Source organism: Sciurus vulgaris (assembly GCF_902686455.1).
Source record: "Sciurus vulgaris genome assembly, chromosome: 2".
Taxonomy (NCBI): Eukaryota; Metazoa; Chordata; class Mammalia; order Rodentia; family Sciuridae; genus Sciurus; species Sciurus vulgaris.
Window position 1 is genome coordinate 128,712,479 of NC_136462.1, and position 25,370 is coordinate 128,737,848.

The window sequence follows — 25,370 nt, forward strand, 5'->3', positions numbered from 1 at the left end:
AAAATGCTAAATGATATGAGCCAGTTTCAGAGGGACAAATATCTTGCTTTTATGATGTCCATAATATGTGGAATCTAAAACAACTGAACTCATAGTAGCAGAGAGTAGAATGGTGGTTTGCAGAGGCTGAGGGGTTGGGGGGAATGGGAGGGGTTGGTCAAAGGGCACAAAATCACAGTTAAATAGAACAAATGCATGATCAGTGTTTAGGCCAGAGATATGTTAATTTGCTCTATTCATTCATTTTACAAGGTACATATGTCATAATATCACTGCATACCCTGTAATTATATATGATTATGATTTGTCAAAAAAAAAAAAAAAAAAAAAAAAAAAAAAAAAAAAAAGAAAAAAGAAAAAAGAAAAAGCAGGGGCTGGGGATATAGCTCAGTTGGTTGAGTGCTTGCCTAGCATGCACAAGGCCCTGGGTTCAATCCTCAGCACCACCAAAAAAAAAAAAAAAAAAAAAAAAAAGAAATGGGAGAAAGGAAGAGGTGTGATGGAATGGGAGGCAGGAAGGTCTCAGTGAAGGATGGAAACATTTATTTAAAATGTCAGTATTTTTTCCTCAGTGATACTTTTGCTTTTTTTTTTTTTTAATGGTGTTTTAAATACTCCCCATAATTACTGAGATTTTGTTTGTTTGGTTTGTTTTGGCTTGGTAACCTCCCTTGAATATGTTGCTTAAGATGGGCATCTCACTCACCTTACCCTACCCCCATCCAGGTTTCATATCGTAATGACAAAAGTTTTTTTAAAAAATTATGATAAGTAGCCGGGTGTGGGTTTGCACTTGTATAATCCCAGCAACTCTGGAGGCTGAAGCAGGAGGACTGAAAGTTGGAGGTCAGCCTTGACAACTTAGCAAGACCCTCCTTCAAAATAAAAATAAAAAGGACTGGGGTTGTAGCTCAGTGGTAGTACACCTCTGCATTCAATCCCCAGTACCCCCAATAAGTAAATAATAAGTATGTGAGGCAATGAATTTAACTAACTTGGTTTAATCACCCTATAATGTATTTATTAAACATTACATTGTGCCCCATAAACATATACAATTATTTCTATCAACTAAAAATTTTAAAAAAGAAAAAATTCTTAAAGGCATTGCCTCCATTGTGAAAATTCCTTAGACTGTGAAGATAAAGGTATCAATTAATAGTTCTTTTCTCTTTGTTTTTATTGGTACACTATAGTTATACATAATAATGTGGTTCATTTTGACATATTCATACATGCATATATCATAACTTGCTCCATTTCATTCCCCAGTATTTCTCCTCCCTCCCCCATTCCCTTGCTTTACTCCATTGGTCTTCCTTTTATTTATTCATCATTTTTCTAAACAATTGGTGCATTATAGATACACATAAGAGTGGAATTCATTGTATATATTCACACATATCAGTATATTCTTTTGTGTATTCACACAGGCCCACAGATAGGGCCTGAGGTCCCAGTGCCCACCCTCCAGTGCTGCAGTGTGGGTGCAAGGCCCAGAGGACATCTGGTCTTCACAAGAGTCTTTAAAATTTTAACTTAAAATGAAAAACCTAGCATAAAATATAAAAATGGGAACACAGAACTTTTGAAAGACCTGGGGATGGACAGGGATGGGTAGAGGCCAGAAAGCTGGGGAGCCACCACAGTACTGGCCTCAAGAGGTCTTCCTCCCAGGAGGCTGTCTAGTCTTCATGTCAGTGAGGAGTCCTTGCTTATCAAGACTTGTATTTTGTGAATTGTTTGCAGGGCAGGGTGGTGTATTTCTTTTTTTAAATTATTTTTATTTATTATTTGTTCTATTTAGTTATACATGATAGCAGAATGCATTTTGATTCATAGTACTCAAATTGAGTGCTACTTTTCATTTCTCTGGTTATACATGATGTAGAGTCACACCATTCGAGTAATCATGCATGTACATAGGGTAATGATGTTTGTCTCATTGGAGTGGTGCATTACTACCTTGCTAAACTTTGTTACAGTGTAGAGGAACTTGGAGAGCATACGTAAGGTGAAATAAGCCTTAACCAGAAAGATGAATATCATAAGATCCCATATACAGCTTGAGTATCTCTTATTTAAAATTCTGATCTTGGGATCAGAGGAGTTTTAGATTTATTTTCATATTTTGGAATATTTACATATGCATAATGAGATATGTTAGGAATAGGACCCAAGTCTGAACACAGGATTTATTTTTATTTCATGTACACCTTACACACATAGCCAAAAGATAATTTTATTTTGTATTTTTAGTGAAGCTGTGTTTTGAATGAAACCTGTCACATGAGATCCAGTGTGGACTTTTCCACAAGTGGCATCACACAGGCACTCAGAAAGTTTATGGTTTTGGAGCATTTTAGATTTTCATATTGAGGGTACTCAACATGTATGTGGAATCTAAAAAAGTCTCTTAGAAGCAGAGTAGATGATTGCCAGGGACTGGAGAGTAGGAGAGTGTAAAGGCTAGATGTTGGTCAAAGGGTACAAGGTTTCAGAATGGACTGGAGAGAGAAGTGAGTTCTAGGGATCTATTGCACAACATGAGGACTGTAGTTAATGATAATTTATATTTCAAAATTGAAAAGAATAGACTTTAAATGTTTACACACACACATACACACACACACCCTGTATGTGGGGTGTTGGATATGTTAAATAACTCGATTGAATCATTCCACAATGTGTACATATATCAAAACATCACTTTGTGTTCCATCCATAGATACAATTATTATTTGTCAATTAAATTTATATATATTTAGTTGTCAGTGGACCTTTATTTTATTTATTCATTTTATTCATTTATTTATTTCTATGCAGTGCTGAGAATCAAGCCCAGTGCCTCCCTCACACATGCTAGGCAAGTGCTCTACCACTGAGCCACAACTCTAGTCCTGTCAATGAAAATTTTAAGAAATAATTTTTTTAAAATTTCCCAAAGCTGCAGAAGGAGTGAGACCTCTTCAGTAGCAGCTTAGAATACTACTGCCACTGCCAGCTGCCCAGTGAGTGACTCGGTGAGTTAACTGCTCCCTGATGACTCATCAGCACTGAGTTTGTGCATGGATTAAGGCATCTTTTTGGACTCCCTACCCCACCCACTCACTCCCCACCCTGCCAGCATCCTCCTGTGGGAACTCCACGTGCCTGGGCTTTTCTCTGTGGGTGCACACAGGGTCGTGACCAGAACCATAACTGCCAGTGAAAGGAATAGATGCCTCACCCATATTTATGAACCATCTTCTGTGCCCATTTTCCCTCTGAGTATGATTACACAGGACTCCAAAGTGAACGAATAAAATAACACCAAAGAAATATTTCCAGGTAGAAATTGTAGTGCTAGTACCTATCTGACTCTGGGGAAATAGTACTACTACTAGTAATAAGGAAAAGGATCATAACACATTGCTAATTACAAAACCAGAAATGTAATCCAGCGATTTTCAGCAGTTATAAACATAATTAGAAATCCAAACACACTCAAACAATTTTTGTTCCCATTTATAAACCTTCAATCCTAAGTCACTGGGAACAATTTTGGGAAGAATTTTCCATCTTTTCAGGCTGCAGCAAAGGCCCAAAATTCTCATTAATTATGTGTTTAAAATTGTTCTTGTGGGCAGAGCAAGGAGGAGGCTGGTCAACAGGTATTAAGTTCCAATTTGATAGAAAAAATTAGTTCTGGTGTTTTTTTGTTTTTGGAAAACAATTATTTTTCAATACTGGGGATTGAACCAGAGGCACTCCATCACTGAGCTACATCCTCAGTCCTTTTTAGTTTTTGAGACAAGATCTTGTTGAGTTGCCCAGACTGACGTCAAACTTGTGACCTGAGTCTCTGGGATTACAGGTGTACGCCAATGTGGCTGGCTTAGTTCTTGGGTTGTATTGCAAAATAGGGTGACTATAGTTAACATTATGTATTATATATTTCAAAATAGCTAGAAGAGAGGACTTTGAAGTACTTACCCTAAAGAAATTATAATTTCAGTGTGATGATTATGCTAATTACTATGATTTAATAATTTCTCAAATCAAAACATCCTGTTGTACCTCACAAAGTGGACAAATATTATGTCAATGGAAAAAATAAAATTAATAAAATAGAAAAATTGGCCCAGAAGATAACAGGACCCTTGTCTTCCCACGGTGGGCCTATGTAATGGTCACACTGACAGGTGTTGTCCTGGGTGGTACACAAGGCCTTGTGGGTGCACTTTGCTGTGTTGAGGTAGTTGGAAACCTCTGACTGATTAGTCCTTCAGAAAAGGGCCGTTGCTTATCTGTGCATGTCTGCACAGTAACAGAAGGCACTGGTTTGTAAACCACTTATAACCTGTGTAGTTTCCTTAAAGAAGAAAAAAAATATTTTTTTTCTTAGAGACAACAAATTCTACCACTTAGCAATGCCCATTTCTTAGCATTCTCCCTACTAGAATAACCTAAAATTGGAAAGCATGAGTTGGTTAAGTTTGGGGCCTTCCTTCATTCATGATTTGGAGCTGCTTTCCAGCTTCTAGCAGGGAGTCTTTGGGCACTGACTCCATCCCCTCTGCTTCTCAGTGTCTTTATCTGTAACAGGGAACAACATCGCCTCACAAGAACACAGTGAAGACTGTGTGAAAACACTGCACCTGTGATGGCCATTGTCGGATCCTGTGCACGTGGCCCACAGGAGAAGATGATCATGAGCACAACCCTTGTCACTATGTTTTTACCCAAAGAGGAGAACAAAAAGTCCATCTCCACCACCCCGAATTCAGGCATCAGTACTTATTCTCAGACTATCTTGGGTGAAAGCAGTTTCCCCAGGTTACTGCTGCCATTATTGCTTTACTATGAAGAATTGAGATTTGGCTTGCAAGCTATGAACCATGAAGGTGCTTCACGTCACCACACAGACTGCATCAGATGAAATCACATCACAAGAGTACATTTTGATCCATCCGTTAATGTCCCTTCTATTCTAGCAGCTGATTCTGCTGAGACAGGGAAGTGTTTGTTTAAGGTCCCTTAATAATCATACTGTGTAGGCTGACATGATTCAGGAACATTTGCAATAAATATGTCACGGGGAAACATTGCTGTGGTGATAGGTTTTAGGATGTGTTTCATAAAAATAGGTTACTTTCATGATGTCTTATTTTGCACTGTGGTAAAAAACTAGCACCCAGGCTCAGGAAGGTCAGAAGGCGAGTGTTTTCAATAAATCATCTCAAGAGAAGCCCCAGGGAAAGGCATATTGTAGGGCTTTGACTCAGTCTGAACTCCTGAGTATGTGAGAAAACAGACCTGACTTTCTGGCTCAGTTCTCTCAGACTGTAAAATAAAGGGGAGGGACTTTATAATCAATGAAGCCCTTTCACTTCTTGAAGTTCTGATTCAGAAGATGCAGGGGGCTCCAGGGAAAAGGTGGTCTGGATTCAATACCCTTCTTCCCCTCCACATCCTGAATGAAGTGACTGCTGGGTTTCTGGGCATTTGGGGCAGACTTTGATTTTATGCAGGTCTGTGGGCAGCATCAGTTGGTTCCTCCATGGGCCACAGACCTGTGCCTGCAGTGAGGAAGATACATGGGAGAGTGACTGATGCTCTGCTCCCCTGGACTCATTTCCTTTGCTCCTGTGGCTGAAGAGCTTGCCAGGGAGACCCTGGGGAAGCCCTCTGCTCCCCACTGACTTGGGAAGCCACTTCACCTTCCTTATGGAAGGGACCTGACATCATGTTAGAGAGCAGACCAGTGCCAAGTGTGTGAACTCAGAATAGTAACCATCCACCCACAGGTGCCTGGCAACAAGGCGGAGGAGGATGGTATAAACAAAAACTCATGCCCAGCAAAACAGAGCTGCTGGGGAAGACCTGTGGCCACTTAAGGAAGAGCTAGTTATAATAATTTGGGGAGCAGTGAGCACTTAGAAGAGGAAGCAGGGAAGATGCCCCCACAAAATAGGAACAGAAACTGTACTATATTTAGGAATAAGTTTAATAAGAAAGGATCAGGACTTCTATGAAGACAACTTCATAGAAGTATTTTTGTTTGTTTTGGTTTGGTTGTCATGGGGATTGAGCCCAGGGCCACACGTATGCTAGGCGAGTGCTCTACCATTGAGCTACACCCCCCAGTCCCAAATGCACTGTTTTTTTGAAGGGTGTGAGCAGACGTGAGGAAATGCATAGTTTCCCACAGCCCTGAACAGGAGAAGCAGGTGTTGCTCAGTGCCCATATTCACAAGAGCCTTGCGCATGTATGTGGGGACATTTCCACCTAGGGTTCTTTTGGAATTGGATAAAGTGGTCTTACAGTTTATAATACCTCAGTATAGTCAAGACATTTTTAAAGAGAAGGTTGAAAAGCAGCAGTTTTTCATGCAAGACATTGTAACTAGGGCTGCAAAAGGAACTTGTCCTTGACTTGTGCCCCACAGAGAACTGAGTAGGATGCCATCCAGCATGCACCCCTTGTGTTGAGCCAGAGCCCTGCCTCCAGGCTTCTTTCCCTAGAGGGGGCATGGCACCCTTGTCAGTTTGCAGGAAGCCTCCTCTTAGTGTTCAGGCTAGCGGTGGAACTGATCATACTGTGATTCAGCAGACATATAGATTTCTGGAACTTATAAATAAAGCTCAAACACAAATGTTATTACATGTGATTCTATTATTATTAATTATTATTTGGTGGTACTGGGGGTTGATCCCAGGGGTACTTTACTACTGAGGCACACCCCTAACCCTTTTTATTAATTTTTTTATATTGAGACAGGGTCTTGCTAAGTTGTCAAGGCTGGTCTCCAACTTGTGATTCTTCTACCTCAGCTTGCCAAGTAGCTGAAATTACTGTCGTGGGTCACTATACATGGCTATACATGAAAATTGTATATAGAGCAAAGTGAGTATTTCATTGGGGGAAGAATGATTTAAAAACTAGTGTTGATACAACTGACTGTTTGGGGGTCCAATGGCATTCGTCCCTTAGGTTGCAACATAAAAATAAGTATCAGCACATTTTCCAGAAATTATATGCACTCCCCCACTAACAAACAGACAAACAAACAAACAAAACTAGGAACTATCATGTACAATGAAGGGACATCGAAATTTCCTTAACTGGTCCTATAAAAATCAGATATTTTTAACTATATAAAAATTTAAAACAAGTATACGATAAAATTACACCACAAGCAAAAATTAAAAACAAACAAACCAGAACTCTAGAAGAAAAGCATTTGTAAAGCAAAAGACAGGAGAGGTGTTAATATTTTTAATAAAAATATACTTGTAGGGTAAGTTGTCAAGAAGGAATCAAAGAACACACTAGAAAGATTTAAAAGGAAATATGCAGAGTTAATGCACAGAAGGGCAAAGCCCAGTCGTCTGGGAGTCAGGGAGATGCAGATAAAAAGAACGGTAAGGACAGTGTCCTGTCCTGCCCATCAGACTTACAGGGAAGTTTTCTTTTTCTTTTATCTTTTGGAAATGGGGTCTTGCCTGTTGTCCATACTGGTTCAGCCATCCTCCTGCCTCGGACTCCCAAGTAGCTGGGACTACAGGTGTGCATCACTATGCATGGCTAAGGAGGTTTTGAAAACAGAGAAAGAAACACCTCTGACTTCTAGAAAGGAGGATGTGGGTACTCTTAGATGGAGAAATATGAATGATTACGGCATCCCAGGAAAATTTATTAAAATCACAGAACTCCACAGTAAGAACTGGGATTTTACTTCTGCTCATTTTGTGGGAATGCCATACCACCAAATCAATGAATATATAAAAAAATCACTTAGAAAATTTTATAGAAGTGTCCCCACAGTGTTTTACATGCTTTATATCAGACAGTGTTGTCATTAAGACATCCTGAAGTCTACTGAGATACAGTTTGTGCTCCAAGACTGTGGGTTGCACATCTGTGAATTCAACCAACCTGAACGGGGTGGTGGGGACACAGTGTCTGTACTGAACATGTACTGACTTTTTTCATGTCATTATTCCACAAACAATACAGCATTTGCATTCTGTTAAATATTCTGAGTTTTCTAGAGATTATTTTTTTAAAGAGACAGTGTCTTTTTATGTTGCTCAGGATGTCCTTGAACTCCTGGACTCTGATGATCGTCCCACCCTGGCATCCAGAGTAGCTAGGACTGTAGGTGTGTGACACTTCTACCAGCAAGAAGTGATTTAAGGTATGCAGGAGGATATGGGCAGATCATATGCAAATGCTATGCCATTTTACAGAGGCACTTGAGCATCTGAGGAGGGTCCTGGAATCAGTCCCTGTGAGTGAGTGTTCAGAGAAATGATTTTTCCAAAAACAAAAATAGTTTCATGCTAAAACTCACTAAGTGGTATCACTAAGGGGTTTCATGTCTAATTTTGCTCTAGCATATTTCCTGGGGAAAATCCAGGCATCCTGGGTTATTTGGTGCTGCATTGTAGTGAATAACTGGACTGTTAGAGCACAGTGCAGTGTGTCCCTCTCTGGCCTGAGAAACTCAGTATCCTTTTTTCCTTCTGAAGAAGCCTAAGCCCTCATTCTCTGGGTAAGGGTTCTGCCAGGACAATGCATCATTCTTTCTGTTTTGATTTCAGAGCAGCCAGTACTTTCCAGTCATCTTGACCCACTTGAACAGTCTCCTCCCTGTGCACCCATACTTCCACACATATCTGGGACATTTCTTAAAGCTCATGTCACTTTTAGGAGACATATATAATGGAAAAATATTTTAGGAAATTTTTCATCCTCTGATTTTTCATATTCATTTATTTGTAATTGCACGTAAAATTGTACCTATTTATGGGGTAGCATGTGATATTTTGATACATGTATACATTGTATGATGTTTAAATTAGGGTAAACATCTCAAACACTTATCATTTTGTTGTGGTGAAACATTCACAGTCTACTAGCTTTTTTGAAGTATAAAATACATTACCATTACCTATCATTACCCCACTGTGCAATAGAATACCCAAGCTTACTTCTCCTCTCTACCTGTAACTTAGTACCCATTAATCAACTTCTCTCTTCTCATCTCCTCTACTCTTGTCAGCCTCCGGTAATCATTATTTTGCTCTTTAATTCTATGAGATGAACATTTTAAGATTCCATACATGAGTGAGATCAGAAGATCCTTTTTATGCTAGTAGCTTTACCTCCTGTATTTTGGATAGTTTTGTGATTGGAAGATTCACTCCAGAAAAAAAGTCACTACAAGTGTTATCTATCACTGACTCTGAGTTTTAGTCTTGGACTCAGAATCCATTAGCACATCCCACTGAAGGAGCAGATGTTTCAGTTTATGGTAGAAGGAAGATACATTCTGGACATTATGTAACACATTTGGCTTAAGTTCCTACTGCAGAATTTGCTGTTTCTGTTTTAGTGATGACTTCTCACCTACATGGTTTTTAAAATATGTTGGTCCTATAAACATTTACTTAATAATCCATTTTCCAGAATGTTTGCCCTGGGCTTTGATGGAGGAGTTTTCAACAGGGGCGGGGGGTGGGGGGGAGAGGTGATTCTGAACCCCAGGAGGCATTTGGCAGTGTCTGGAGTAATTTTTGATAGTCACGGTGGCATCTGTTGGGTGGAGGCAGGGATGCTGCTCAACATCCTACAACGAACAGAAAACTCTCTACAGTAAATTACCTGGCTCAGAATGTCAGTAGTGCTGAGGTTGAGAAACACTTTAAAGCAATTGTCTCTCATTCCAGTTCCTTACCTGTTGTGTAATGAGTGTATATTAAATTTTGGGTAGTTGTGCAGTCTTGTTGAGTCTTTTAAAAGTGATGTTAAAATTTTCTCTGTCTTTATCTCTTTCACTCTCTCTTTCTTACACAAGCATACATGTGCATGCACATGAATGCACACTCCTTTATTTGTTCATCATCCAAAAAAGTATATTCCATAAAGAGATTTCTTATTTCTAATGTATCAGCCCTTGGTACTAATGATTATCCCAGGAGAGTCTGTCAATCAAGAAATCATAACATGAGGTTAAAATAAATGAAGGCAATCTTATTTGGGTGTAGAATAGATTTGCAAATCAGAACCTCAGGCTCAGTTAGACCAAACCAATATTCATCTAAAGTGGGCAGTGACACACACCTGTAATCCTAAGTGCTCGGGAGGTTGAAGCAGGAGAATCGCAAGTGTAAGACCAGTCTCAGCAATTTAGCCAGAATCAAAATAAGAAGTACAAAGGACCAGGGATGTAACTCAGTGGCAGAATGTCCATGGGTTCAATTCCCAGTATAGAGAAAAAAAATTTTTTTTTTTTAAAAGAAAGTGTGTTCCGTTAAGGGTGGTCATAAATCTTATAGGTCTCTTGGAATATTCAGGTCAAGAGGACAAACCTGATCACTCCAGTGTTGCTCAAATCTTGCAAGGTACTTTTAAGATGTGGACTCAGTTCCTAACATGATGTCTCCATGCATGGCAATATTCTTCCTTTCAGTAAATCTCTAAGGCTGGGGAAATAATTTTTTTTTCTCCCCACCACCATTCCTTAGCCATTTTGGTTTTTATTTTATAAATTTTTGAATCTCTTGCCCTGAACCTCCCAAACCTCCTATTTAGTGTTTGCCTTACTGCATCCTGCTTTCTTGTTTGTTCTGTTTGTTTAAAAAGGGGATGTGCAGCCAGAGGCTGTGGCACATACCTGTAATTCCAGCTACTCAGGGAGGCTAAGGCAGAAGGATTGCAAGTTTGAAGCCAATCTGGACAATTTATCAAGACCTTATCTTAAAATGTAAAAGTCTTTAAAAATAATGTTAAAAGTGGGGGTGCGGAGGGAGTTGCCTAGTGGTAAAGCACCCCTGAGTTCAATCCCAAGTACTTTAAAAAAAAAAAAAAAAATGTGTGCATCTCTCCCCTTAGCAAACCAAAGACTCCTCCAGTCTCATTTTGCTTAGGAGGCCTCACTCTAGCTGATTTGCATATTCGATTACAGTTAGTTCACATGTGCTTTACTTTTTCTTAGATGTATCCCTGTGGATCTTCTTACATACTTTACATTTGAACCTACCTGTGTTAGTTAGCTTTTCGTTGCTGAGACCAGAATAACTGACAAGAACAACTTAGAGGAAGGAAGATGAATTTTGGCTCAGAGTTTCAGAGGGTTCTGTCTGTGGTGGACTGGTTTCATTACTTTGGGCTTGAAGTGACACGGAACATCGTGGCAGAAGGGCATGGCACAGGAAAGTTGTTCGGCTCTTGATAGCCCTGAGGGGGAGAGAGAGAGATGGGGAAAGTAAGGAAAGGGCCAGGGACCCTGAGGTCCCTAAGGCCACACCCCCAGTGACTTACTTCATCTAGCTATGCCTCACCTGCCTACAGATTTTACCATATCCCAGTAAGTTCATTCAAATGATTAATCCATTAAATGGATTAATTCATTGATGAAGTCATAGCCCTATGATCCAGTGACTTTACCTCTGAACATTGCTAAATTATCTAACAAATGTCCAGCTTTGAAAAATTCAAGGGAAACACAACCATTTTGTCTATAAGATACAAATTATGCAGACATTTCTGGCTAACTGTATTTCTGTTGGTTTAGAAAATGAAACATGATTTTATGTTGGAATATGATGTTTTACCAATAGGAAATGTAAGAAACTGACAAGGAAGTCGGAAGCAGTCTGATGTTTGGGAAGACATTTGCCTTTACATTATTGTTCCATGTCAGTAAAATAATATAGTATAAAATGATGCCAACCATGTAATCATATTTTATGATTACACTTAAGTCATACCTATTCTTATGCTCTATTTCATTGAAATCCTATGAACAGTTATACTGTCTAATAAAAAAAAACTCCACCTTTTATTTTAATTCCAACCACAAATCAAATGTAAGAGGTCTCTTGCTGTGCATTTGTAGTATTTCTGATTTTATTAGTCCAAATTAAACACTGGGGGCTGGAGTTTTGGCTCAGTGGCAGAGGGATTGCCTAGCATGTTCAAGGTCCTAGGTTTGATCCCCGTCTTCTTCTTCTTCTTCTTCTTCATCATCATCATCATCATCATCATCATCATCCTCTCTCTTTCTCTCTCTCTCTCTCTCTCTCTCTGCCGTTCACATACACATACACACACAGACATCATTTGCTTCAGAAGGTTAGTGGGGAAAAAATGCACACACGCACACGCAAATTAGGAAAGGCGAAGTCAAATAGTGGCCATGGCCACACTCAATTAACCATCATTGTTTGACCATCTGGTGCTAGTTGGGAGAGCTTAAAGTCTAAGGGAAATGTTCAAAGGGCTATGAGGGAGGATGAGGACAGAGCCTCAGTTTCATTTGGAAGAGACTTTAGAGATGGTTGAAAGCCGTTTGCAGGTCAGGAACCTAAGGCACTCGGAGTCCAGGCTCCTGGGCCTTGAGCCCTCTCTTACTGGGGATGAGTCATCAAGTCAGATCAGACTACATGCACTGGGGCTTTGTGACCCTAAATGAAAGCACTGGACAGATGTGAGATATTGTCATTAATTATTCATCATTCCAAAACCAGCAATTTAGAACTGTTTATAAATATTTTCTGCAGGAAGGATTTTGAGAAAAAGGGTGGGGCAACTTTGTGCTGAAGCAACCTGTAAGCCAGTCCAGCTGCTGCACTGGACACAGGCTCTGTGGTCTATTCATTGCTTTCAGAAATGTTAGGTGTGCCCTGCTCAATTTGGGAGCTCGTCTTAGAGGTACTGAGTCAGCCTGGTCAGGAGAATAAGCAACTTGTGAAGCTGACCTTTTAGTGCCGAGGGAGGTTCCCAAGGTAGGCAGGGCTGTATCCCACTGTAGCTGCAGCTCAAATGGTCCTGGCTGCATTTAGTCCCAGTGAATGAGCTCATTTCTCAATCTACTGGGGCTGACCTAGGGCACATGTCACAGTTTGTATCAAAAATAGCAATTTGATGACTTTTGACCTTGGGCAAGTCCCCCTACCCACTGGTTGTTTGCAAATAGGCAGGAGTTTTGGCAAATGGACTGAAATTTGTTATTCTGTGTCTCAAACACTCACATAGGTTGGGAACTGGCTGCCTTCCCAGTCTTTTTCAAGTATAGTGATATTTATTCTCAGATCACATTAGTCTCTGGCTACATGATTTACAAGGGGTGGGGGAGAAGAGGTTTTTGCCTAGTATATGGAAAATCTTCATGGCAGCCTTTAGAGTACAAGGTTAGACATGCTTTTAAAACCAGATCTCAGGCTGGAATTGTAGCTCAGTGATAGAGTGCTTGCCTAGCATACGTGAGGCACTGGGTTCAATCCTCAGCACCACATAAAATCAAACAATAAATAAAATAAAGGTATTGTATCCATCTACGACCAAAAAAAAAAAAAAAAAAAAGTCTATTAATAAAACAACTCACATCTCCCCATGGCATCACAAACGCTGGAGCTATATAGGGTTAGTTTCCACATCTGTAAGTGAGAATGTACTATTAGGACCACGTGAGGACTTAATGAGGTAAAGAATATGAAGTGCCATGCAGTGCCTGGTCCCTAATGAGTGGTACTGAGGGAAGACCTTAATTTTTTCTGTTGTGATTATGATATTATTAAGATGAAAATGGTGTCTCAGTGCTGATATTTATCATCTAGACCTCCCGCTGATATTGAGTGAAAGACCCTAGCACTGGCCAGTGCTAATCGCCCGAGACCCTCCTCTGGAGGTCCACTTCTGAAGAACAGTTCTGTCTTTCAAGAGGCTGAATAGTCTGATGTGAACTGGATCAGAAATGAGCTTGAGTAGTGGATAGGTTGGGGAGGAGATGAATAAGTCCAAGAATGTTTGGAAAGATGACCCCTCTATCTTCATGGGTGTGCCATTTATTTAGTTTCCAAAAATACGGTGATTACACTCACACATTCCATGACTGTTTCTCCAGCTGTGTTCGCTTGGCCAAGGAAAGGTGAAGGCAGAGGTGTTGAGGCCGGGGGCGTGATGCCCTATGATTTTGCCGGTGGCTGCCCACAGGGCATGATGAGCATCATGGAGTCCTGTGCTCATCTTTCAAATGTGGGGCCGTCCCTCAGCCACCCTGGCTCCCTGTGATGGCACCGAGCTTCCACTAGTCAACAATCCTGCCCTGGGTGTGAACCCAACTCCCCTCCTCCATTACCCCACTTTGCTGGCATCCCAAATCCCCAATACTCCCACATCCTGCATAGTCTGTGCTCAGCTCTCATCTCTGCCTTTCTTCTCCTCATATTCCTTCCTGTTTGATCTTAGCGAGGGCACCCCCAATAAGTGGTGCTCTCACCTCTCTGCTCAGGAGCCCCCAGTGTATTATTTCTATTTGCCTTTGTCTTCCACTCCACTGGACCCCTCTAGCTCCTGGAACTCAAACGTCGCTCACAGTTGAACTCTCTGTCCCCTGTGCAAGCAGATCAACCTCCTGGGTGAGATGGGTGGTGACCTGCATTCTAGCCACCAGTGTGGGGCTGTGGTCCTAGATACCTGTGTTCCCAGTCTCCTCGTCTGATCTTTGATACTGTCCTGTCACATAGATGGTACAGCTGAACTTCCACACCCATTCTTTCTCTCCTATTTCTGTTTCAGACATGACAGTGAACTTGCTGGTGGAGGATAGTTTTTGAAATTTGATCCACTCCTATCTCTGATTTGGGCACCTCCCTGTCAGTCTCTTCCCCAAATCAAATTCTCTTTGGTTGAAGTCAACCCCTTGGATTGGATGGGATTTGGGTTACCCAAAGATTCTTGGCATCCTTCAGGATCTAGTTCAGATGCCCACCCACCCCCCTTTCAGGAAACATTTCCTGGTTGCTTAGTCAAAATAAGTATCCTTCCTCTCAGAGTGGTCCTCAAAAAATGTTCACATTCAAACCTTACAAACCTCCATCTCCTTTTCTTTCTCTTTCTCATTCTCTTTCCTACTGCCTAACTCAAGACACATTCTTTTTCTTGCTTGATTTTGCTGGAGGAAGGACAGGTTTAAAGGGGAGGAAATCAAGGGAGTTAAGTGAGATGTGTCCTCTCATCTCCCCTATTCTGCTACTGTCCTTCTCGCCTCTTTAGCACCTCAAACTGGGTGTGTATGTGGTAGATTGTGGGCTGATGGAGGTGGAGGGCGATCCCATATGTTATCATGAAAATAATCTGCAACTACATTAAAGTTGTCATTTTTGGAACATGAGAAAGTATACAGTGAAATATGACCATATATAAAGTTGTTAGATCATGTAAGGGTAGGAAAATAAAATGCGAATGCACATTAGAAATATTTTAAGCTTCTGATTCATCTGCTAAATTGCCAAAAAGTAGATGAAGCCAGTGCTCTGGCTGTAGGATGCCCTGGGAAGTATGGTGGACAGTAGCTCTGTGACTGTGTGCTTGTGCAGTGTTTCACGGACAGCCTCAGAAGTGTGGGCTGCCTGCCATTCCAAATGTTCTCTGCTGCTTTGTTTTGACAGCAGTGTCACTAAACTTGAATGATCATGTCACATTACAAATGAAGACTAATTTGCTGTATATGAAGTAAAAAATGAGAGTGCTTTCTTTTTACTTCTCCCCATCCAACCCAGAAAGACTCTTACAGACACAAGAGCTCTATGAATTCATAGACCAGACTGGTGGTTGGGGATAATGACACTTGAAATGACTACTCTTCTGTCACATGGAGGGACAGTAGTTCACCACGGCTGTTAACTAATTGTGGGTAGTATTGGAATCTGTTGTCATCTTTTACAACAACAACAACACTTTGTCCCTTCACTTTTAGAGAAAACCATAACCAAATAACCTAAAGGCAAATACGCTTGACAACAATACATTTCCTGAAGTATAATTCTCTCATTTCCTGTATTGCTTATTTTTCTCCTGTGTTTTTTTAAACTTTGAGTTCAGTTTTAGGCAATAGATCTCACCTTCTCTACTTTGGAGGGATTCGTAAATACATAGCCATTGTAGAGACATGGAAGACATCAGGAGACCTAGGCTATGAAGATTCTCATATTTCAAAGCATAAAACATTAACAAGACATTTCCAATCATTAGTTCTTAAACTTTGCATTAATAAAGAGTCAAAAAAGGAAAGTAATAGCATTTTCCAATTTTCTGGGCCAAAAAATAGAGTTTTTTGTTTTTTTTTTTTTTTTTCTTTCCCCAGCTGCTTAAAGCAAGCCCTTTAAAATCCATAGTTCAGCCACTACCTCTTCTTATGAAATAACTTAATAGCCTTAAAAACAAAACTAGTACAAATTAATAATTTAGCTCAGCCTAGACCAGAGAACAAAAATGGTAAGAGATCTTAATTAATGAATGAATTAATTTTAACTGATTGTATTTTAAATAAAATTTGTTGCAAGTCATCCTAATTCTAACATTTTCCTACTCTGTCTCCCCTGGATTGTCTTGTATTGGACAAGTAATGTTCAGATGAGAACTTCATAGCTCACTGTGCCTAATTATAAAATGTTAGCAAATTTCCCCAGAAGAGACAAACCAATCACAGAGGCCTCACCTTGTCTTACCAGCTGAAGTCATCTTTTTAACAACCTTGTTTTATCACTAAGTAAACAGCAGGTAGACAAGCAAGGTGACCATTACGCAGACACCAGCCAACCAGTGGTCAGTTCTGCCTCCAGTTCCAAAGGAAGCTGGGCAGTGACATTTCTAGAAAAGACTTGCTTTTTCCTGTGGCCTTGAACTGGTTCTTTTGAACATTAAAACAGCTTTTCACCATTACTTACATCTTGATTTATTTCTTAAGTAATGGGGTGGAATTTCAGAAAATTCTTGGATCAGTTCCCAAGTTTAGTCCCTCTAGGGATCTTGAGCAGGGAATCACGGGTGATGGAAGAGCAGGTCATTCCTGCGGAATAACCAGGCAGGCACCTTACTTGTAACATTCAGGAAGCAGCTCATGTTCCAAGCATGTTTTCAGTGTTTTCCCCCATTTTTGTATCTCATTTGGACCCTTCAATGGGCTCTTACTTTGTGGGGAGAGAAGTTTCATCTGGATTTTAAGCATTCTCTCCCTGCACTCTTTTCTCTTGAATTAGTTCTCTTTGCAGTTGTGGATACTATAAAGCCAAGTGCTAGTGGCATTTCCCTTTTGCTGCTCGATATAGAAGATGAGCTGCCTGGGAGGCAGAAGCTCTTGGCTTCTGTATGGCCAGGCTGCATCATCATAATACCACAGACTGAGTGATTTATCAGCAACACAGGTTTATTTGGCTCACAGTTCTGGAGGCTGAGAGGTCCAAGGTCCTAGGCAGCACCTTGTGAAGGCTTTGCTTGCTGGTGGGGACTCTGCAGAACCCAGAGATAGTGGAGGACATCACATGGCAAGGGGGTACAAAATGGGTATAGTTTGTGTCAGTTTTCTATGTTTGCATAACAAATTGCTACAAACTTAGCAGCTATAAACCATACAAATATGATCTCGCATTTCCCTAGGTCAGCATGGATTAGCTGGGGCTCCTTGCTCAGGCAGAGGTCAAGGCACAGGCTGGGGCTGTAGTCTCATAGGAGGTCCTGGGTCTTCTTACTCCTTTTTTGTGGGGGCCGAAGGTGTCTTCTCATAAACTCATACAGATTCTTGGCAGAATTCAGGTCTGTGCTGCAGTTTGGTGTCTCTACCCAACGAATGTTGAGATTTGATCCTCTTGTGAGATATTAAGAGGTGAGACCAGGTGGGACCTTTAAGGGACAGAGCACTCATAAGTAGATTAATCCCTTCATGAATTAATGAGTTGATGGGTTATCTCAGGAATGGGTCTGTTATAAAAGCCAGCTTGGCTTTGGTTCTTGCTACCCTCTTGCCATGTGACAGCCTTTGTCACCTCAGATCTCTGCCGGGAGTCCCTATCAGCAAGAAGGCTTTCGTAAGATGCTGCCCGGGACCTTGGACCTCTCAGCCTCTAGAACTCTGAGTGAAATAAATCTTTGTTATTTATAAATTTTCCAGTTGGGGATATTCAACTGTAAACAGGAAAAAATGGACTAAGAGTGTGAGATAGCCCTTTCTTTGACTGACTGATGCCTGGGGGCTGCCCCATCATCCCCTGGTCATATGACCCCTTTTTTGTCCTCTTTCACTTACCTCTCTCTGAAATCAGACTCACATTAACAGGGCTTATGTGGCTAGGTCAAGCTTACCAGGGTGTTCTCCTTGTGATTCAGTTTGTACTCTGCATGTTGGTCACTTTTGTTCCATCTCCAGGATTGATTGTGACTCTGCTATATTCACAGACCCCACCTCACCCAGGGGAACCTTGCATGGGCCTGTACACCAACGATGGGGGTCTTGGGACATCTCAGAATACTGCTCCCACATGAAGTACCTGTTCTTAGAAGGAATACCGTATGAACAAACTATTTCAGTAGTGTTAATTCTTAAAATTGCAGTGAACTCATCTATTGTATTGAAGAATGTGACTGTTGTAAACTCTATTTATTTATTCTATTGATTGACTGATTGATTACAGTGCTGGGGGTCAAATTCAGGGCCTCATGTATGCTAGGAAAGTGCTCTGTCACTGAGCTACAGCCCAGCCCAACTCTTATCACTCTGGAAAGTACAACCTGTGCATCTCAGGATGGCCTCTGGTTCCTGGAAGCACGCGGGCATTTGCTTGGGTAGGGTTAGACAACGTTCATTTGCAAAGGAAACACTGCAGTTGGGGTCTCTCTACAATAGGGAGCAACTTCCTCATGCTGAGAGTAAAGATAGAGGGGTTGTCTTCTCCTGACTAACTGAAGCCAAGAAAGCCTAGAGTGGCGATTGCCCCCTGCCCTGCCTGTCGAGCACAGGCTAACTTAATCTGCCTTTTGTCCCACTTTGCAACTTCTTCTTTAAAAGTTTTGCTCATCCTCTCAGGTGGATTTTTTGAAATAAGTTTCTTCTGCCTTGCTTCAAAGCTGGCTTTGAATAAAATTGATATTCCCACCAATTTGACTCTGAATATTTGTGGAGCAGCAATAGTGCAGCCTAGCCTCTCCTGGCGGGTATTAGTGCCTGCTGGAAACACAGGGAGGCCTGGGAGAACTGCACAGCTTTGGGACTTTTGCAATGGAATGGGCACATGCCCTGCCCACCAGAGCATGATACTTGATGACCTGAAGAAAGAGGAGGTAGTCCCAAATCCTCCACCCTGACTGAAGCCTCAAAAGAGAGTTACTAGGAGGCCAGTGGACTGTGCCAGTCATATCTATTTCTGTCTTCTCTGTGGTGCTTTCCCTGTGCACAGATGTGGAGGGGCACAGTATGTAGAATGCAAGCACATGGATAAGTCACATGGCATGTTGCCCCTCTGACCACCCCCTTCCTCTATCCACCCCTCCTTTTCTGTGACTGCAGCCTGTGAACAGTTCCTTCTAACTGGAGTCATGGGAATCAAAGTTATTAGGTGTGTAGTCATTTGCTGGGGATTTGTTCTGAGAAATGCATCATTGGGGGACATTGTTGTGGGGACATTGCTGTGGCTCGAAGGTACTTAAAGCTAGATGGTCTAGGTTGATCACTCCACATGGCCTCTTGATGCAATCAAATCACAATACATGCAATACATGGCATTTGTGAGTCTGCTGCCAGTGTAACAGGACAGACTATTACAGTAAACTTTTTTTTTAAATAAGTAGGAGTACACTCCAATGATTAAAAGTATAATATAGCAAATAATAAAGCTGTGACAGTCATTAATTATCAAGTTTTACACTGTAAATAACTATATGTGCATTATTATTATTATTATTATTATTTGATTTTTCAGTACCAGGGATAGAACCCAGGGGCACTCAACCACTGAGTCACAGCCCCAGCTCTTAAAAAAAAAAAAAATTTTTTTTTTTTTTGAAACAGGATTTCACTGAGTTGTATAGGGCCTCACTAAGTGGCTGAGGCTGGCTTTGAACTTGTGATCTTGAGTTGCTGGGGTTAGAGGCATGTGCCACCACACCCAACTTGGACTGTACTTTCATGACTTGCAGCACCCTAGGATGTTTATACCAGCATCAACACAAACACGTGAGCATTGCACAGTGCTCTCATGTTATGATGGCTACAACATCATTAAGTGAGAGGAATTCAGGTCCATTATGAGCTCCATTATTCAGCTCCACTTATGAGCACTATTGTATAGGTGGTCTGGTGTTGACCAGCCTTGAGGTGGTTATGGGACACATGACTGTATGAGTTATCCCTGGCTGTGGTAACAAAGTGCCCAGTTATTATCTCTGGCTCTGGAACAAAGACTGAGTGACTTAAACAACAGAAATTTACTCTGGAGGCTGGAAGTCTATGATCAAGGTGTCTGTAGAGTTGTTTCCTTCTGAGCCCTCACTCCTTAACCTGCAGAGGGCTACATGGCCTTTCCTTTGTGAGTGCACATCTCTGTAGTCTCTTTTCTTAGAAGGATACTTGTCATATTGGATTAGGACCCATCCTTAACCTCATTTTAACTCAGTTTCTTCTTATAAAGACCCTGTCTCCAAATGCAGTCACATTATGAGGTAACTTAGGAGGGGAGGTAGGACTTCAACATAGAAATTTGAAGGAGGCCTACATATATTGTATATAAAAATAAATATGTGTATAGGCTGGGGATATAGCTCAGTTGGTAAAGTGCTTGCCTCATCAAGCACAAGGCCCTGAGTTCAATCCCCAGCACAGCCAAAAAAAAAAAAAAAATGTGTATAGAAATCATAAAAAGAATAAAAATGAAGGATGCTGCAGACAGGGACATGGTAGTGTTGGTATAGCTCCCAGCTCTACCTGAAATAGTCAACATCAGCAATCAGTGAGGAATCCCCTCCTTTTGGTCTGTCATAACAATAAGGGAGCTCCCTCTACTGTTTTTTAAACAAGTGATTCCTAAATCTTCCTGGGTTTGGAAGGTTGCCCAAGATGGGAATTCCTCCAGCCTTCAGTACCATTACTTGGGAACTGGGGTCCTTCAGGCACCGCGTAGCAACACTGCTTTCTACTTATATTCTGTGACTCAAATAGACCCCTGAGATCTCCACAAGGCACCCCGCATTGCTTGGCCCTGTGGATTCTGTGGGAGAATCTCATTCAAGGCCCAAATGCCTTCTCTAAAGTTATCATTCTAAAATTGTGCATGGATGGGGCAGGCAAGCTGATGCTTCATGATATCAAAGCAGATGGAAGCTGACTTTATTTTCAACGAGGTTTATAAATGGAATGAAGTTAACATAAACTGAACATAGTGCTATGTGGCCAAAGAGCGGCATTATTCCTCCTCCTCCTTCCCATCCTCACTATCCTGGGGTGAATCCCAGGACCACACCTTTGGGGACCCCCTCAGACAAAAGCCTGCCCTGCTGATGGAAAGGTATGCTACCTTTCTCTGCACCAGAATGGTGACATATTCGGAAAGCTTTCTTCTGAAAGGACAGGCCCTTTCAAATTGCTCTGTACTTTCTGTGGTTACGATAAGGAAGAAAGACTAAAAAACTAAAGGTTATAATGATATAAAATCAAGGTTTGACCTTTGAAAAAGAAACTTTGAACATGGTTAAAATGTTTAATCTGTCCAACATCAAGGCTATGTCTCTCTGTTCTCAGATGAGGTCGGAGACTGACAGTAAGCAAGCAAGAAGGCCAGATGATGGAGTGCCACTCCTGTGCCTCATCTCTGAGTCAGCTGACCTTGAGACTGGGGCCTCATGAGATGGGCCTTGACTGTGACCAGGGATCCTGGTTCCCTGAGCAAACTACGGTGGACCCAAGTGACTACAGGAGACCAAAATTGTCACAGCCAATCACTCTGAGGCATGCTTTGCTTGGCTGAGTGTTAAGGTGGCTCAGGAAGAATCTCTCTGTGACCTCATTCAGGGACTTGATGCTCTGGGTCCCAAAAGTTCTCTCTAGTGTTGTGTCTCACCTTGCATTTATTTTCAAAGATAGATGCTATATTTAAATTTTTCTTTACTCAATCTAGAATGCCTAGAGCTGTGCTTCGTGCATAATTAGTTTGGTGGATCTTGAGTTAGCGAAACACAAGAAAATAGAGGCTTCAAGTGTAATGGGAGTTGGGAGTGGTGCTGTGTGCCTGCAGTCCCTGTGACTCAGGAGGCTGATGTGGGAGGATGGCTTGAGCCTGGGAGTTCAAGGCCAGTCTGGGCACATAGCTGGGCACATACCCCTTAAGTTTAAAAAAAAAAAAAAAAGTGGAAGGGAGTACTTCTCTCATCAGCATCTGGGGCAACTGGTGACTAGGATCCCTTGAAGTTTCCCAGGGTTTCTGTCAAATCCACATTGTGAAATAAAAAAGGTGGAAATGTTGCTGGGAGGTTTTCCAGCCCTCCAAGCTCTATACTTTGCACCCAAAGCTGCAGTGTCATTTGGATGTGGCCAACATTTTCTTCCTCAAGATCCAAACAACATTGTCTTCCTCAAGATCCAAATTTGCTTCTTGAATCCTCTCCCTCTATGGAAACTCAGTCAAGGAAGACCAGTAAGAAGTTTGTTACTGGAAATCAAAGGCTCTCTAGCACCTGTTCCACTAAAACAAGGAAAACAAGTTTACTCAAAGCCAACTCTTATGGAGATAGAGAATTTTTTGTCTCAAATCTCCAGCTTCAGGGGTTCAGGGTATAAACAGTGTTTATAGAAGAAGGTGTTTAGTGGACAAAAAGCAGGAAATGAATGTATGTAGGATCAGGTAGATTTGATTAGGCTGTGCCAGGCAGAAACATGTTACAATTAGTTTTCTTGGCACCACTGGGCCAGGCAGTAGCTTCTAGGTTTCCGTTCTCAATAAGAGGAAACTCTGGATGCTGAAAAGTAGTTGTCAGGAAGTTGCTTTTAATTTTAAAGATGCTTGATTTCGGTTATGATTAACAAGAAATGAATTTAATGCTTTATTACCCAGCAATATTACCCAGAGGACTTATTGATGAACTTTCCTCACACAACATAGCATGTTAAGATAAAGTCTTCTTCCTCCCTTAGATGGTCAAACCTGCCTTCAAGGATCTCTTAAAAATGACCTTGTGTTGGATTAGTGATTCTGTTTTTCCAAAGACTTAAAAAAACTACAGAGGTAATCTACAAATAATGTTTTCTTGTAAATTTCTACTAATACTAACTAGCAGGATTTGAAGGCTGACTAGGTTGAGCATGGTGCTTAAAAGTAGATTGTGTTATCTGCTTCATCTGTGCCTAGAGGATGAATGGATCTGGTATTGCCTCCATTCTGCAGATGAGGACAATGAGATATAGCAATGTTTGCTCAAAGGTGGAGCCAGGGTCAAGCCCAGGCCAGAAATATAGTACCTGTCCTCTTAATTGCCTAACAATTCGCTAACCTCTTGCACTTTCAGTTTAGTTTCACATGGTCAAAAATTTTTAATGAGTTTTTATTGTAATAAAATACACATAACATGAACTTTTTCATTTTAACAGTTTTAAAGTGTACATTTCACAGGGCTCAGTTATCACCAAAACTTTTCCATCACCCAAATAGCAACTTTGAACCCATTAATCAGTAACTCCTCATCCTTCCCCCCGGTCATGAGCAAGATGTGTCTTTAACACAGACCACTTTTGTTTTCCACAGTGTCATAATTTATTGAATAGCAATACATTCGTGAGTTATATCACTTTCATTGGTTGCAGTTCACTGAATGCTAATGGGTCACCTGGTAGTCATGGATTGTGCAATCCCAAGTTCTTTTATTCCATTCCAATCTTAATTTCTAATGTCTGTAACACTCAAGTCACACATCGTACTCCACACAGTGATGTATTTATAGGTTACAGAAAGACCAAGAAAGGCTTAAGGCAGACGCAGGGTTACAAAATGCTGTGTCAAGACCAAAGGCAATGAAGTCACTGTCAGATAAGGGTTTTAACAAACCAGTTTTGCATAGCTGTCAAGGCAGTGGTCCAAATGGATGGCAGTTTCAGAGTGTCATCTTGAGGTGTCAGCTTGAAGTGGGTGTCAGTAATCCTCGGGAGGAAGAGAAACCAGCTAAGCTAGAGCCCAGGAGAGAGAATGGGAGGTGTGCAACTATAGCAAGGCTCATGACGACCAGGTGACGGGGTCAGGGTGCCACTGCATTCAGTCTTGGGAAATTCCTCTTTTTGAGTCTTAGGTGACCGGTTACATCTGGTAGGGTTGATAAGCTCCTGTGTCTGAGCTTTCTGATATGTTTTGGGATGCCCATGTGTCCAGGTGCTCCTGATTTAGTTTGATAAATTGGCATGAATAAGTTGTTTATCAACTTGTGCCTTATAGTTGTGCTGGAGTGATGGTGGTTGCTTACTTACACAAAGCCTTGGCACTTGTGCTAAAAAGGGAGTAACTCATGGAAGACTACTGCTTTACAAAATGGACTCATTCAGGGCTAGGCACAGCCTGAGAACTATTGTTCTGTATATCATGGAGTAACTCGGAAAAGGCCTAGCCTGCTCTCCACACCCCCAACCCTTGGTAACTTATAATCTACTTTCTCTCTCTGCTAATTTGCCTACTCTAGGTACCTGATGTAAATAGAATCACACATTTGTCCTTTTATGAAATGACTTATTTCACTTAGCACAAGATCTGCAGAGTTCATATTATAGTATTCCTTTTTATCACTGAATAATATCCTATTGTGTGCCTATATCACATTTGTTTACCCATTCACATGTTGAAGGACGGGTTGAGTCCATGTATTGACTGTTGTGAATAATGGTGCTGACATGGCTCCCTGCTACTGAGCCACACGGACAGCCCACATATCTCCCCCAAGAAGCAGCAGTGTAGCCATGGAGATGTAACCCAGACGGGCTGGAGGGTGGGCAACAAGCACTGGCCTTGGCTGTTAGGAGCCACACCTTGCCAGCATGCACCTGGGGCACAGTGAGCCAGTCCCAAGGCAAGCCAGGGCATGCCTACCTGTCACCCCCATGGTGGCCCAGCCCGGGCCTGAGTGTACACTCACTTTACACTGTGCTGCAGTCTGCAACCACTGAGCATCCACAGTCTGCCAACCTCAACCTCCTGGGAAGCGGGGATTGCAGGCAGAATGGCAAGGAAATGGAAATGGGGTACATCTGCATGGAAGTTCACTCAAGGGTTAACCTATAGTTTTAGTACTTTTCCAAACCCTGATTAGCATAAATGTGGACCAATAGCATTGACCCAAGTGCTACATAAAGCCCTAGCCTCACACACTCAGGCTGGTAACCCCATAAGGTCCCCTCTCATCCTGTGTCCCACCTCTTCTTGGGATAATTCTGTCTCTTTTCTTTTTACATGAACAAATCTGCTTTTTTTGTACTTTGTTCCTTATCTGTCGATTTCATTCTTTGAATTTGTGACACAAGAGCCCAGAAAGAAGAAATTGGTGGTGAGCTTCTGGGAACTGCTGCGACACTGGAGGACGT

The 25,370-nt window shown here is 41.5% G+C and overlaps 1 protein-coding gene across 4 annotated transcripts in view; it reads left to right on the plus strand.

The window, feature by feature from the left end:
* Positions 1–25,370, plus strand: part of ATP10A (ATPase phospholipid transporting 10A (putative)) — a 171,569-nt gene that overhangs the window by 62,813 nt on the left and 83,386 nt on the right. The gene's annotated exons all lie outside the window — the stretch shown is intronic.